This window comes from Pithys albifrons, chromosome 4 (assembly GCF_047495875.1).
Source record: "Pithys albifrons albifrons isolate INPA30051 chromosome 4, PitAlb_v1, whole genome shotgun sequence".
Taxonomy (NCBI): Eukaryota; Metazoa; Chordata; class Aves; order Passeriformes; family Thamnophilidae; genus Pithys; species Pithys albifrons.
In genome coordinates, this window is record NC_092461.1 from 78,116,753 (window position 1) to 78,129,989 (window position 13,237).

The following is a 13,237-nucleotide window of genomic DNA, read 5'->3' on the forward strand; positions in this document are numbered from 1 at the left end:
AGTTTATGATTTTATTGAAACAGTGAGATCCGTGTCCCCTATAGCTCCACAGTATTACAAGAGTTTTTGAGAAGTTAGGTATCATTTGTCCGTTTGAATTTTCCACATTTCTAGTATGAGAGAATGTTTCAGTGAGATTGTTAATATATTGGAGGCATGCAGGCTAAGATAAAGGGTTTTCTATTATATCCTTATACTCCAGGTGGCTTATGCAGCTCTTACCCAAATCCCAGATACTTGGGATGCTTGTCCTAGTTGCTTATCTGTATAGTTCCAGCAGGATATAGACAGCAGCTTTCAGTTGCAGTTTGTTGTCTTGGATGGTGGCTAGAAGCAATACATAAACGTTAGTCTCAGACCTTTTTTCTTAGGTAAAGATTTTGCTCCATTTTTGTTTGCTGTGCTAATGATTCTTAGATGGAAATATTTTCCTAGGAGACCTCCAAGGGACAAACTGCTTCTGGGGAAGAGTTTTCATGAATCGGTGCCTGGGTTTTTCAGTACTGCAGATGATCACTTAGAGACTTTGACTCTCTCTTGGAGCCATTGACAAACATTTAGCACAATTAGAGCTGGAGAGGAATCTATTACAGAAAAAAAACCCCATGCAAATGCTGTCAGTGGATGCCTTAAGTGTGCTTAGTTCTTTACCAAGGCACAGTTGGATTAGGTGACTCATGTTATGACTGAAGGAAATGGTGAGTAGTGGCAGAATGTGAGCTTTCATCAATCATAGTTTGGAGGAGGTTGATAAATTTGCATTTACTTAATCTGAAAATATAAAATCTTTTTACCTCTCCTTCAATTTTATATCCTCCTGCCATAGGACTGACAGAAATCAAAAGTGCATCTTTGTTTCACAATTATCTTCTTTGCATCAGATTGCTTTAATGTCCTATCTGAGACAAAATTTGTCTGAGAAATACTTTCTATAGGATGAACAATGCACATAGTCTGACTACAGTTATGACCATATTCCATGAGAATGACAACATCACTTCAGATTTTGCTTAAGCAAGCTGTAACAAGGCAATTGTCCTCTTGAACAAAAAATAACACAGTTTCCTGAAAAAGTCTCAATTTAATGTGTCCTTATTTGTTCATACAGGCACAATACTCCTTCCCAGACTGAAGAAATAGAAATTAAATGGCAATTATTGTATTTTCATTTTGGAAAGGTTCATCTGGTTTAATCTCTTATGTATATAAGAGACATATATATACCTGCCCCCAATATTCCAGACAAACCTTAACGGAATAATGATGCCAACCTTGGCTATTAATAGAATGAGTTCAGCCGATTAGTCAAGCTTAACCTACTTTTTTTTGACAAGGTCTTCAAATTTACTTCTGTTTAAACTAGAACAGAAAGCTTCTTACTGAAGTTTTTAAGAAGAAAACCTTATTTTTCTGTAATGGCAGTGAAAAGAAATAAATAGTTTAGAGGTGACAAACCACCATTTTAAAGTATACTTTGCAGAATAAGTGACCCCTGTCTGGTTTGTTTCCTCAAATGTAGTGAAAATATCCAATGCACTTAATAACAGGAGGCAATCCAGCATTTAATTTCTTTGTTCCAAGTGAGCAAGAAATATTCTATGCATTTATAGGTAAAAGAATGGGTCTTAAAAATGTAATAGCAGAAGGATCTGAATTACTGTCAGGAAACTATGAGCTGCAATTCTGTACAGTAAACTTAATTAAACTTATCTTGAAGAAAACAAAGTGCTAAATGTTAGTCCAGGTCAGATGCACACAAAGCCTGTAAGAAATCAACCTCCTTTTACTTACTGAATTAAACGTACTGGCAAGACAATTTGTTTTCCACCCGTTTTCCTAAGACTCTTTCTCAGTTATATCCTTCTCTCTCAGACAGTGACAACTGAGACCATTAAGGCCTTAATGGAGGAATGTCACCGAGGCAGGAGAGAGCAGGAGCCCTTTTATTTGTTAATGCATAACAGTGGCGGGCAGAACAACAGTTCCCCTGAAGCTATGGCTCTTAAAAAACTGCAGATGAGTTCCTGTGCAGCTCCCACAGCTGTTCTTCATCTCTCTTGGTCTCATTACCCAATTAGTGAAAGATTTTGTGGTATCATGATGTGCTACATCACTCCATGCTTCCCCATAGGTGTTTTAGCTTGCACCTATGCACATCTCCTCAGTGCCTGTCCCCTGGCTGTGTGGGCTGTGTAGGTTGTGCAGGCATGTCAGGGTTGTGTGGACAGGGGAGATGGCTGGCTGATGGACATCAGTGCTTCACATCAGTCTGGAAACAGAGCACAGCCTGAACCCAGAGGCTGGAAGGGAAGATAGCTCTGATAACTTACATATTGCCTGAGCATCCTTTTCTGCAACGAAAACATTACTTATCAATCCGAAAAGACACATAGCTCTGTAATGACCCAGTTCTCTTTCAGCCACAGCTCTGAACTGTCAGACTGACACTTATCTGTCCTGACTTGTAATAACAAGCAGGCTGGTGGGGTGGCACCAGAAGCGTGGGGGACTGGCCTTTAGGTCTGGTGGTATGGGGAGAAGGGCAGAGGAGGAGATGTCAGCTCCTGGTTCAAGCTTGCTGGAGGCAGTTTCTAACATCTGGTTTGAGAAACAGCTGTGATTTGCTGATTTACATAATTGAGATGCCTCTCTGGAATTAACTGCCTCCAGAGGAAACTCAGCATCTGAGCAAATAAGACAAGCAGGAAGGATGTGGTATTGAGATACATGGAAGTAGGGTGTCTCATCTTTTTGTCTGTGTGCTAAACATCTTTCTTGGGTACCTTGTTTCTTCACAGGTGATTTATAACAGGCTGCAGCCTCTTGGGATCACCATGTGGAACTTAGTAACTTGTGACTAATCCTGTGTCTCTGGTTATTCGCATTTGAGCTGACAGACATGCATCCATCTCCCTGTCAGTGCTGAGTTCTCGCCCAGGAAGCATTTCAAATACCCTATGTCCAGTCTCTGTCTTCAAACACCAAAATCTCCCTTTGGACTTCATTCCAATCCAACAGTGCCAGAATATTGTATTTAGGCTTTTTGTCACTTTGACCTCTTTGTGCTACCCCTCACTCTTCAGCTCTCTCCTCTGCTGCCAGCTCCTATGGTCATGGTCCAGCATTTCTATCCACATTCCTGTATCAAATGCTCAATTTCCCTTGGTAAGCCTGTTCTAGAAATTCCTAACCCCCTGTCCTCTAATCAATATCTCTTTTCTATGAAAGTCTGTGGGAAAGCTTTTTATATGTATTCCTAATAAATTACTCTCCAACCCCAAATGGTGTTTTGAGTAGTGAGGGGAAAAGGGGAGGTAAAGGAGGCAGAGATCAGGAAAAAAAGCAAGAAATGATAATGGAAATATTTTACATTCCACCAAATGCATGAAACTGTGCCTATCATTTCACAATTAAAAGTGGGATTCAGCTGCCTTTCCCCAGAGTGCCATGAAATGACAGGCATAGTTTTTGCAGTTTAGAGAAAGCTAAGACATTTCTAAAATGTATCATATAGCAAAGGCAGCCTTTGCTAGACTTTTTTTGCCAAGATAATTTCCTGTGGCAATTCATTTCTTATTAAAAAGCAAACACATCACTTCTAATGGCCTTGAGTCCATGCTTCTCACACAGATGACAACTGTTTTTTAACTGTATGTGCCAAAGTTTAACTCCTCAGGAAAATGCAACAATTACAAATAATATAATTGAAAACAAATGCAAACAAAGTACAACTCACAAACAAGTAGAGGGAAAAAACTCCTGTTTTATGAAAACAGCCACAAATAAATTTTCCAGGTTAATCATCTCTCTCAAACACTCGCAGAATCCTGCTATCTGACCAGCTACAACATTTTACACTCACATGGACATACTTAAGTCGCTCATGTTTTCTACTACTTGCTCGTTCAGTCGCACTCTCTGTTAATCAATGTGATCTCCTCTGTTTGCCAGTGCATGAGGCTGAGGCAGACCTTGGGCCCTCACTTGTGCTCTGCATGAGGCCTCAACCCTTCAAGTGATTTGAGGTGATGCACTTTCAGCTTCTGCTAGGGCCAGGGCAGCAGCTGCAGAAGACAACTCTGGGAACATCACTACTTGTTACCTCTGAGGTCAGACTTGTGCTTGAGTCTGAACTGGATTGCCCACACTGCCTACAAGAATCTTCAATCTCTGGCTGACATTTTAAGCAAGGTAGTAGGCTGAGAGCCAGAAAAGCCCAGGAACAGGGGAGGAACTGGTCCTTACCTTCAGCCAGTGTAGAAAACAGTGTTTTGAGGCACAGTTCAACAAGTCAAAGTCCTAATTTTGGTGTGCCAGAATAAATGTAGCCAAAAATACTTAGAATATGTTTCCAGATTCACAAATTAAAGGTAGTTAGCAAATGTGAAGATCAGGGTCTTTGTTATCGTGCATTGCTAAGCATCTACCTCACTAATTTAACATACATTGAGAAAACAGAACCTAACTCTTATGCACTTTAAATGTTTTGGTCTCGTGTGGGAATTTTGAATTGCCAGGTAGAAAAAACTTGTATCTCTAGTTACCTTTGCCTCATAAAGTCCTGGACTTTCATATTCTACAGATGGAAGGTGCAGAGGACAAATCTAACCACAAAGACAAGAAACTATTATATGCAAACCTTCCTTTTTGTGACTATGCATAAAGACAATAATAATGCCAAGTTGTTGAAGTGTGTTACTGCAACTTGTACAAAGGAAAATATTCCTTATTTCTCAACTAACCTTCTTAAATACCTTATTATTTAAATGGGGTGATTTTAATGGCAGACCTATAACTTGTTTATAAACACCTCTCAAGGCAATGGTGTCTTACATTTATATGCAAAGATGCATCTATTTCTCACTAATTCTGTATCACTGCATAAAGAACAGGAAAATCACAGCTTCGTATTTAACAAAAGCCTAACACTTAAATTGGGATCACCCACAGGCATATTAAACTGTGGTATTTAAGGGAAAAGAGCACAGTTAATTGCTCCCAGCACTCTGACTTCTCTCAGGTCTAAAGCTAAGAGCATTCATACCAAAACTTGCAAGAGCTCTGGCTTAAAACTGCAAAAAAATGTACTGCTATGAACTAGATCCTTAGAGTTATACCAACTGTGCTTCTGGCCCAAGCATGAGTCTTTCTCATTTAAAACCCAGCCAATACTCATGTAAATTATGTGAGCTGATCTCAGTTTCCTTTGGGAAATGGACAAACTGTGGTGAAACAGCTTTTTCTCCAGTGGCTGAATCCTGCAGGGCCTTATAGCCTCTTCTAAATCTTTTCCCTATAAGTAACTTTAAATGGTTTTATATTCAACAGTCCTTCCATAGAGAAAGCTGAGAAGAATTCCTCCTGCTGATATCTGTAGCTAATTGAGTGTTCACTCATTTAATTGCTGTGAGAATGCTATTACTACTCCTTTCTGAATAGCTCTGCAGGTGGTCATTTAGGTATATATGTATTTACTGCAAGTTGAGCTGCATTCTTTTTGGACTGCTGTTGACTCAGCAGAGTCTGTACATTGACGTGAAGTCTTGTTCATGCGAGCTGAAATCAATATAAGTATTTCCAGGGACTCAAACGGGCTTTGATGGGCCCTAGCCCAGGACAAGAGTTTACAGCGTTGGGAACCAGAAAAAACTGAGTGAGATCATCTGGTACAATCTCTAGTTAATCACAGGATATGCAAGTTTTGTCTGGATATGCCAATATTGAAATAACTATTTTTTTTCCTTAGGAATTAGAAAGCATGTGCCACAGAAAAGGGAAATGGTCTGTTCCTCATGGTGTGGCATCTTGGCTGCTGGGACTGGCTCAGGAGAGATATTCCTGGATGACTCCAGCTTCATTGCCAGCCACTGAGTCACAGACAACTATGCAGTACAGTAGCCGCTTCCTTCCCAAATCCTGAAGGAAGATCAGGATTGTCAAACTGTGGCAGAAAATTTAATCAATGTTGTTTACCATCAAACTCATCAACAAAGACGGTAAGCAGAAGTCAGGCTGACATTCTTTAAGGCCAGAAAAGACTGCAAATACCAGACAGACTAATCCTCTCATGATGTGTGTGTATGTATAGTACAGCATTGAAAAGAAATAAACTTGTACTAGGTTAAATCAAAAGTATGTCCAGACCAGTAGTACTTCTAAAAAGAGCAGATGCTTACAAGAAATACAAGGAGCAAGGCAATTTAAAATCATCAGTCTCATAATCAGTGGTTTAGGAATTTTTTGAACTGGAGGTTGGACCTGGACCAGTATATCACAATAAACTGGTGGAAGTGCCTAATCAAATTTTTTTAACCCCTTGAGTTTACTCTCAGAGTCTGGATCAATCCTCTTTTTCTTTTGATGTATTTAATGTCAGTATAAGAACTCTGTGTGAGGGTAAATCCACTTCCTTCTCATAAGGTGTCCAAATATTTTCCTCACAGCTATGAGGAAATGTCATATTTCAAGGCTGGATTTTTCCAACTCTAACTTCCCGGAGCTAGATCTTATCACGCCTTTGTCAGAGTGCTTGAAACTGAGGATGGAAAACAGATTTTTCTCCTTCCCTTCATCTGTTGTACTGTATCCATTTTTAAGTAACAGCCATGCATATTTTTAAAATCCTGATCCACAGGACCATTTAATCACATGATTTACTTAAGTACATAAGTAATCCCATTGACTTCTATGGGACTACTCTGGGGTTAAAAGTTAAATGCATGGTTGAGTGCTTTGCTTGAATAGTATTTAAGTTCTTTATAACTTATTTACTTTCATTTCTTGCTCATGATACTTGATCTGTACAAAGTGTTGGAGGAACAGCATTTTAAGTAAATTGTTCAGCATGGGATCACATAGGTTACAACACAGCAATTTCCATTGCAGCTTTTGTCTAGCATTGAAGGAATTCTGACTGATGGATACCAAGGGCTTTTTTGATGTCATTTTCTCTGAGGAACTAATGCTCTTCATTCCTGCTAATTCCCTCTGCTGCCTAGTTTATTTGTTCAGCAGTGCCCTAAACAAGAAAGGTTTCCTTCAAACAATAGGCTGCTTTGCACTCTGTGTGTGTGTGGTTTACTTAATCCAAACCTAAGGAAAATGTACTAGTCTTCAGCTGGTATGAATCAGAGCTGTCTGCAGAGACAAGAGAGCTTTGCTTGTTTACATCAGCTAATGATCTGACCTGTTGTCTACTTTGTTAATATATAAATGCATGTAGGTGTGCAGTTAAACATGTAAGACCTGGGCAGAGGAGCAGGATTTCAATCATCTGCCCTTGGGATATGAGAGTGCAAAAGGCTGAAATGAAAGTTCATTTCTTCCTGAGGTCAGGTATGGAAATGCATAATTTGGCATTGTATCCCAGTATCAATAGCAAAATATTTTTGAATAATGGTGTAATCTAATTATATCTGTACCATGGACATTCAAAAGTTTTATAGCAATTAAGGTGTTTCAAATCAATCAGCATTATTTATGAATTTTTAGTATTAGACACTGGCCATTTCTGTGTTCTACCTATACGTGACCAGGGGTTCCGGCTCCTTTTGCAAACAATGTGAAGCAGCCGTTTCAGATCAGCCAAGCTAGGAAGTTAAGTATTGCCCACCTCATGGTTTCAATTATTTTCTGAAGGTTCCTCTCTCTGGTCTGTTTACCAGATGCAGAGCCAAACTTCTTCTGTAAGGTGCTCAGAATAAACAGTGAGACTACTCCTTAACATACACTACTATCACAATACTCCATATTTTTGTCAATATTCCAGAATAAAACGCTTTGTCATTAAATTTTCTATTAGTAATTTGCATAACAGACTGTACTGTACACAACAGAGATCTAATTCTTAAAGAGTTAAACAAAATTCAACTTGAATAAACAAATTGTTATGTTTTCCTGCCTAATTTCCATTTGATGATGAGGTAAATAATTTTATGTCTTCAAATTTTATAAAAAGCTCAATGTAGAAGTAAAAAATATCCTTGATTTTCATAGTAGGCAGTTTAGTTTTCCACAGCTCAGGAAAGGCAGGGTTCCACAGCCTGAACAGCAAAGAGGTAATTGCTCCAACAATTTCTGGAATAATATTTTGATGCAATTGCTAAGTCAGACAAGCAAAGCCATAAAACCCCCTCATACTGCTGAAAGACAGTGAAGTGTCTCACTTTAGCATTTTTATGAGAAAACAAATACCTCCCAGCTAAATGCATAGATAAGAGCCTAACTCAAATATCCTTCCAGCAGATGAATTTTCATGGATTTCTTGATCTGGAGACAGCATTTTGTCTGTTGTGCTATTTATCCACAATAAGCCTATCTTCTAGATTTTTTTAACATAATTTATCTGCAGGAACAAAATAAGAAACAGCTGCATAAAGAATCCTTACAAACCACTGTCCAGAAAATAGGATGTGTGATACCATGCTGGACACTAATGATTAGGTAGCTGACCCAAAGCCTATGTGAAAAACTGGCATTACTTTGAAGTGTTAAGAGTCTAATCCTAAGTAAATTATTGTGCTCTGTAGGAGTTTGCCTTTATCTTTTATGAGTTTAACACTTCTGATTAAAGTTTTCAAAAAGAGGATGATTTAGACATGGTAGCTGCTATCTCTGCTGACCGCAAATTGTGCTAGAAAGTGGTAGAGGGTTTTTTGCAGCTTGAAATAATTTCTATATTAGTTGTGCTTTAAGTATGAATTATCCAGACCCTGCCAATTTCCAGACATGACAGATGTTGCACAAATCCATATTTAGCAGCCTATCCAAGTATCCCATTTTGGCCTGTATCAAACACATTACTAAATCATATAATCACAGAATGGTTTGAGTTGGAAGAGACCTTCAAAGATCATCTAGTTTAACCTGTCTGCCACAGTATGGTGTCCCTAGAGCCTTCTTCAGGCTGAACAATCCAACTCTACTAGCCTGTCCTCATAGAAGAGGTGTTGCTCTCCTCTAATAATTTTTGTAGTACTCCTCTGGATCTGCTCTAACAGGTCTGTGACTTCTTTTGTACTTTTTGTACTGGAGTATCCAAAGCTGAATAAACATGAAAATCACAGAAGTGTTGTGTTTGGCAGGGACCTCTTGATATCATCTAGTTGAACCTCTGTGCTCAAAGAGGTTCACCTAGAGATTTCCCAGGACCATGTCCAGTCAGGTTTTGCATAGTTCCACAAAGGTAGACTCCACAACCTCTCTGGACAACCAATATCTGACCATAGTCACAGTAAGAAAGTGTTTTCCTGTGTTCAGATGGAATCTCATGTGTTTTGTGCGCATTACCTCTTGTCACTGGAACAACTGAAAAGAGTCTTCCACCCTTATCTTCATTCCCTCACATCAGGTATGTATACACGTTGATAAGATTTCACTGAGTCTTCTCTTCTGCAGGCTGAAGAATCCCAGCTCTTTTGACCTTTCCTCATATAAAAGACTTCAGTCTCTTAAGTATCTTTACAGCCCTGTGCCAGACTTACTGCGTTGTGCCTGTGTCTCTTTTACTGGGAGACCCAGAACCCGACCCAGAACTCCCCATGTGGCCTCATCAGCGCTGAGTAGCAGGGAATGATCAGGTCACATGACACAATGGCAATCCTTCTTTTAATGCAGCTCAGGATGCTGGTAGGAAACACAAACAAACCAGGTGTTGCTGAAAACTGCATGTCAGATCAATGAGATTCATTTGTCCAAGTTTTAGAGAAACACACTTAGGTTAGTCTGCTGTGTTCATATTCTCATCAAGGAAGAAAAACAGAGTCTTTCAAAGTACAACTCATCTAACTTGGAGGTCAAAGTCTACAGCAGGACAGTTAAATTTCAGCTTAGTCTAAGCTCTCCCTTGGCTACAAAGAAAACCTAGATATCTGCTAGCTGAGTTACACATACTCACTGTGCACACTGAAGTCTGGACTGACGGATTACACAATTGTTTTCTTAGTGCTTAGTATTTCACAGTACCTGCAAATGTATTAAGCAACTTGAGGTGTGGGGAAATGCCCCAGTCTTTCCCAGAATGGCTTCATACCAGAGCAGAAGGAAACAGGAGGAAGAAGAAAGGATTTCAAGGGTTGTTCTGCTACATGCGCATATTCATGTGCTTCCTACATTATTGTTGTTTGCAATAATTAATTAGCTGTTGGCAGAGGATATGAATATGGATTTGGATTCAGATTCATATACTTCCAATTTGAAGCATTGTTCTTGTCAGTGTCTCCCCTGACATTTTGTACTTTATGGTGTTTCCTAACTCACCTTCATTTTCCTTTCTACCTTTTTTGTCTCATTTCTAATTCTCATTTGCTCTGAACTCAGTTTTTCTTTTTTTATTCTCCTCTCATTTGTCAGATCTTCAGATCTCTGTAACTAATGTTGTTTTTTCACAGCACTTTAAGCTTTGAGTACTGAGGCAGATGCATGGGGCAGGGTACCAGTTTCATAAAAGGACAGCTGTAAAAACATGTGCAATGGCAATTAAGCAAGAACTCTAAGAAGCATGAAATCATTAATTCTAATTGCAATAAAGGTCTTCATAGAAATTGTCCTTAATAACTGAAATGGAGAAAAAGTCAGCTTCGGGCAGCATTCCAGCTTTACTTCCTCCACTTCCGTGCTACTGAAGCAAGGGGACTGCATGTGTCTGATTGCCACCTACAATGAGGAAGCTTTATAGTGAGACGCTTCTTTGGGCTTGCTGTCCCATAGGCACTGGAGCAGGTTTCACTTCAAATACAGCAGAAACAAGAGGTCAAGTTACCAGTCAGGGGATTATTCCCCAACAAAACAATTTCCAGTTTCTTCATCAAATATTATAAAGGCCCTATACGGAATGCCATCAATTCCTTTTCATGAAAGCAGTAGATTAGGACAGTTAGCAACATCTTCAAGAGTTGTTCGGCACCTCACAAACTGATAATTCAGACATCTTGATTTCATTAAACTTCAGAGTTGTTTCCAATAATCAGTCACTCTTTTAACTAGGTGATACAAAGCTGAATGATGAAGATACGCTTCAGCATACCAGATGAATACATACAAGGAACCCTGCTCCTTTCAGTTGCAGGCTGAAAGCTGATATATTACATGTCTGTAGGCAATAAAATTTTCTTTGTTTTAATGTTCCTAGGGAAGCTTGAAACAAAATCCTTGCAAAACATCTGGTTCAAAACTTCAGCATTTTAATATTAAATGTTTCCTGAAATCTTCTTATGTAACTGTACCATGCATGTTTGCTTCGTAGCTTTATAATAAATTGTTTTTAACTAATTTTGTTATCCTTGCATTGACTGTGATATCTCCTGCTGATAACATAACATCAGTAATAGTGTTACTCCAAATTCAATAGTTAGCTGGTATCCTAAGCACAAATTTTGAAGAACACTGCATAATTTTTAGGTTTCAGCTTTGTATTGTCTTTGATTCAACACTAAGGTTTTAATTCTCTTTTCCCTAAAATTAATTAAATTTCTTTATGTTACAGTTTTGTCTTCCCAAGTATAGTGTTCGGTATCACAACAGGTCCCTTCTGCAATGCCTCTGGATAAGGTGTGAAAAAACTTTACATGGCCCTGTGAACAACAGTTGTCACATTAATTCTGGGACTGGTATTTAAAGCTTCATGTCAAAGCCCCATTGGGCTTGAAAAAAAAATTCAGCAGTGAAGCAGAAGATTTTTTCCATACCTAATAGTCATGCTTAGTGGCCATGAATAGACAAGCAAAAGGAAATTAGAAAAAGCTCATACATTTTAAAGCATGCAAAGTCCTGTAAAGATGGTCTTGCTGGCTCCAAAAGCTGTAGCTTAATAGTTTCAACTAAAGCCACATTAATTCTTACTGAAATGCCCTAAGTTACGCAGGCTGCTTTCTGCCTTCTGCTGGTTTCATGTCTGTGCTGAGCACAATGCAGAGTCATAACCTGGCACTGTCTGACCCTCCTCCAGACAGGGTAATTGTGTCAGCCTGATTCTGAGCTTCAGGGCTCATGAACTTTGGGATCCTCTCATGCTAACACAGCTTTGCTACTTTGGGGGCCTGAGCTGGTATTTTTGCAAGATGTGTAGTTTAGACTAACTGTAGCTATTCAACTTAATGTATCCTGAGCACCTTCATCTGAGGCCTTCCAGCATGACTGAGAACATCTTTCTCTCTGGGCTGAAGAGGGCTCTCTCTCTGGGCTGAAGAGGGAGACTTGGTTCCTAACTTCAGATAATCAGGTAGAACTCAAAGACAGACTGCATTTGAAAGACAGGAGAAAGTCGAAACTGCTCAAGGGTTCCTTAAAGACTGGAAAGGATTGAAAGAAACCCCAACCCAAACCAAAAAATCTTTACAGAACAAAAGTTCAATTCCGTATCCTTTAAACCCATACTAACTGCTAGCAAAGCTTTATGTGTGCTTTAGATTAGCCATGTAATTACACCATAAACCCCCACTAGGATTTAATTTCAATTGAAAGCAGTGGAACTCATAGTGCACTTACAAATAAAGCTAATTAAGATTTTGTAGAACTATAGACTATTTAATAGAAGTATCAGGAGATTTAATGTCAATATGTAGCACTTTATATGACTCATAGAGTCTATAAATATGTACAGGTGTTTTCAGCCTGCTCATTATATGACTGGCCTAGCTTAAAAAGAAATGTGTAGCATAGTAAGAAACAACTCTTCCAAACAACAAATAATTGCGTAAATATATAATGGGAACAAAATCCTAAATCTGATGTACAACACAGGAAATTCCATTTCAACATATTTCTTGATGCTTAATGCTGCCAGGTGGAATGGATCAACAAAAAGGGAGAAGCCACAGTACATGGTGAAAAAATGTTACACACTTATGGAGGTCATCCAACAGGACCTAAGGAAAATCCACAAAGTATCTACAACTCTCACTGCCCAAGTTCAGCTAGGTTCAAGTTCAGTGTCCATGTATCTTGTTACAGTTATTTGTTTTTCAATTTATCAGTATCTTGCAAAAAAGCCTATTTACTGAAATAATTTTCCAAGCTGTTCCCCTATTTTTTCCGATACATACATATTAATTTCAATTAATATACAGTAGTAGTGGAATAACAGCTGGGGCGGGAAAAAAGACACTTTCTACAACTTGCTCGCAAGAGCTTCTTCAGACTGTCTCCACCCAGCATGATGCAATATTAGAAGAATTCTTATTAATTTCAACAGCATCAGTGGGTACTGAATCATCTATTTGTATTAGAACATGAAAAATTG